The sequence below is a fragment of the Meleagris gallopavo genome, chromosome Z (assembly GCF_000146605.3).
Source record: "Meleagris gallopavo isolate NT-WF06-2002-E0010 breed Aviagen turkey brand Nicholas breeding stock chromosome Z, Turkey_5.1, whole genome shotgun sequence".
Classification (NCBI taxonomy): domain Eukaryota; kingdom Metazoa; phylum Chordata; class Aves; order Galliformes; family Phasianidae; genus Meleagris; species Meleagris gallopavo.
Window position 1 is genome coordinate 37,617,435 of NC_015041.2, and position 3,944 is coordinate 37,621,378.

The following is a 3,944-nucleotide window of genomic DNA, read 5'->3' on the forward strand; positions in this document are numbered from 1 at the left end:
ATCTTCATGAAGTTTTGACACTAAGAAAAACAGTAACTGGTATAAAGAGACACTATCTATTATGCAGATAAGGTGGTGATTTCCTTTACAAGACTTTCTTGATTGGTGCTTTTTCCAGCCTCAGCCATCCTTAAAATACTTCAGATTCATTCCTACTGTCAGTGGACAATCCTATGTAGGTGAGAAGTTTTTTCAGAGAAAACAATGTAAGGGGTTACCTCTATGCATGGAGATTTTACAGAGAAAGCTGAAAGAGAGATTCATGCATTATGTCTTTGCCTATCTCTTTGAGCAGTCAGCAATCAGTCCAAAAAATCCACAGAGATTTTACCACCAAGGGCAGAAAGATCTTGAAATTTATCATTTTCACTGACAAAAAGTGAAGGAGAATAGAATTGAAGTCTTGAAGATTTTAGGGAAGAAAAAGGTGGATAATGAAGGCAGTTTTCTCTACCTTAGGACTCTCAGTATATCATCATATGAAGATAATCAACTTTTTCTATGCATAGAAAGACTTTGTAAGGAATCAGTCTTCAGCTCATTCACATGAGCAGCCCTGTTGCAGACTTTCTCTAGGCTATAATCACAAATAAATTCCAATGAGAAAGCAGAAAAAGGACAGTTGTCTCAGAGCTCTGGAAAACATCTTATGGAAGAATTTTTACTTTAAATAAATCATACCTAGTAAAGAAAAGATTTTTAAAAATAGATGCTTAAAGACCATGTCTGAGAACCTGGATATACAGCCAAATTTCAAAATAGAACCTGCACCCATATGGACTATTTGTACCTGAAAATGATCTGTGAACAGCAAGACCAAGAGGAAAATGCTGCCAGCTCAGGCAAAATCAGTTCTTTGTCTTCCTTTGCAGTATTCCTCTGATTTATGCATTTGAACAAGAAAAAAAAGGAAGCATCAGGGACTTCCATAGACTCATGGTAAACAAAGTTGTCTGCCATAATTATAAATGACAATTATCATCAGGCTGTTACTTCTTTTCGTATGAGTGGGAGATGAAATTCCCACTATTCCTAAGTGAACAGATCTTCATCTTTCAGTCACCAAACTGCTAGGATAGTACATTGACAATTACGTGCTGAGCCTAACTGTGACAACAGAATTTAACCAAAAATCATGCCCCATGGCATTCATAGACACTGAACAGGAGTGGGACAGCCCACATCTGTAATAATCAAATGTGCACTAATAGTCTGTCAGAAATGTCCCTGCACTTTTCAAGTTGCCAAACTAAGCCTTGGAACACCTGGTCAGAACGCTTGTCAGAATGAGCCAAGTCTCTGGCAAGAAGGACCCCTAACACTTTATTACCACAACTTTCTGTAGCTGGGAATGTTGCCAGGCATGTCTGAATTTTGTATAATTGACACAACTTTGAGTCTATCTGTGCTGCTACTGGGGCAATGCAATTTGATAACAACAGGTGTATATGTGATCATGAAAGGGCATAAAGATGACAGTCTGGTTCTGGATTTGAGAGTCTCTTGCTCTAGAACAATAATACAAGTTCTTCCAGAGTTAGACAGAACTGCAATTCTTGTTTAATTTTATCAGTAATAAAAGAAAACTACTCCAGAAATTTTATGTCTTCCTACACAGAAATTTTGGGAACTTCTGTTTCCTTTGTAGCCTTGTCTTCAGTGAGTCCTCTTAGTGCTTTTACAGCCAAGCCAAAGACTCTTCAGAGGGAAATCTGGTTTGATGATAACCTGTGGCAAAGGATCATGCTGAACATATTATCCACATCAACAAAAGTACAAAGACATAATTAAAACTAGAAATAATAACATATTCAAAGTGATCTCATTTGCTGCTGGTGAAAAAATGAGTCATACAGAGTGAAAAACAAAAACAAAACAGAGAGTAGCACAGATTAAAAATAAAAAGATTCAAATTTGTGCAAATGGAGTTTCACATCTGGAAAATCCTAGTTCTACACAGACAAACATTCCTTGCACTGAGCTCACAGACAATTCTAAATATTGCCTGGACTGGAAGTAATGAATATTTTAGGATGCTCCATCTGCTCAAGATTATAGATTGTGCTCTCAGTTCTCTTCCTAATACAGACTGCCATGCCAACTGCCTTGAGCTGACAAAGGCAATGGCATGGGAGTTCACTAATGACACAAGCATGTCTCCTTAGTCCACTTTGAGAAGAAGATTTGGAATCCCACACTGCTTTCATAGTTTTCTGCAGATATTCTTCAAGTGTAATAGAGTAACAGACTTGCTCTCATCTCTCTTCTGCTAAGGCTTTATGCTCTTATGAGATTTGCTTTATCAAAAAGAGTTAAGAGATTTCTTTGAAATAGAGAACAGGAGGATTAAGACCTGTTAAAGTGATTTGTACAAACATTTTTAAATGCTATTCCAAGCAGCAAAGAGAAGACTAACTCTGACAAGTGCATTTACTTCTGCCTGAAAGTTAAGGGTAGCATCTCAGCCCTGATGTGTTGTAAATACACATACATACACCCGTATGAACACACAAGCTTAATTCTGTCATCATTTCTGTGTCTTTGCAGCTGTGAAAGGAAACAGATATTTTCTGTCTTCTGTCTCGTTCTGTCTCGACTTTTATCAGCACTTTAATTGTCAGCTAATTCCCAATTACTTCGTTCTTATGACTGATAGTGATGAAGGAAATGGAAAAACAAAACTCACTCTACACCAATCTGCTTGCTTTTGCAAGAGTACAGGAAACATATTCTTCTAGATGCTAAGCAAATCTGTGGCACAATGATAGTTGGAGGATTTCAGTTTTGGTACCCCATGCTGAACAATGCTTCCAGAGGTTTAAAGATGTCCTTATAGTTGTCAAATATTTTTGCTGAAGGAGCGTTTTCTGTACAAGCCTCTTCAGGCAGTGCTGGAAAGTTTAACTTCCTCATACAAAGGGAGAAACTGTGACTCCTTCAAGTCTGAGCCTGGGCCTCAGAAACATGTCTCACTCTTCACCACAGATCCAGAAACAGATACCTCTTCTGATACTGTAAATTAAACTCCCCAAATGAGTAGGAAATTAATGTGAAACAGAATACCATTTCTGAAATAAACCAGTCTCCACTGGCTGTCTGGATTCAAAAAGCCAAACTCCTGACTCAGCTGCTTGGCATTCCCAAAATCCAAGCATGTCCTATGTGTATTTCTATCTCCTCCCCACAGTTTACTACTCATTTTGTTGGGCAATAGTATTCAAAGATCACTGTAGCAGCACAGTGTATAATGGATCACAAAAATTATCTGAATTTAGAAATAATCTCTTTATCATACCAACCTCAGTGAGAGGCCATCAAACTGCAGGGGACAAAAGAAGTCTTGGAACGCAATTGATACCACTGAAGCTAGAGACTTTTGGAACTACACCCTGAGTTTTTTTGTCTCTCTCTGTGTTTCTCCTTTCATCTTCTTAAGTAGTTCTTTGTCTGATTTCTGTGAGGCCAGATTGCACATGACCACTAGAGTGTTGCAATGAGTGAGTTTTTGGTCCTGTATATAATCAAAAAGAAAAATAAGAACATTGTTTTTCCTGCAAACTGATGAAAGTTTTGGAATCATAAAAGTCTGCATAAAAAAACTGCAGAAAAATATTTAAGCGAAAGTACATTTATTCTATGACATGATTTAACCATATCTTACTTCCACAAAAGCCTGAATTTTACTTCAAAATCACCAAAAGAGCAAAAGAAACAGTTGCTTGTTTGTGCTTCATCAGTGATCCTCTCCTGCACTCTATTGGTGTAGCAATCTGAATATACAATGGACCTATTACCTATATGATATGGATCCCGGAACTTGTATTAAAACTCTTCTCTCCTCTTATACTCTGGGGAAAGATAGCCTTCCAACAAACATTCAGTTGCCCACTATTAAATAGCTTTTCTACAGATTGAGCTTTTGCTTTACCTTTTATCTCCCTTCC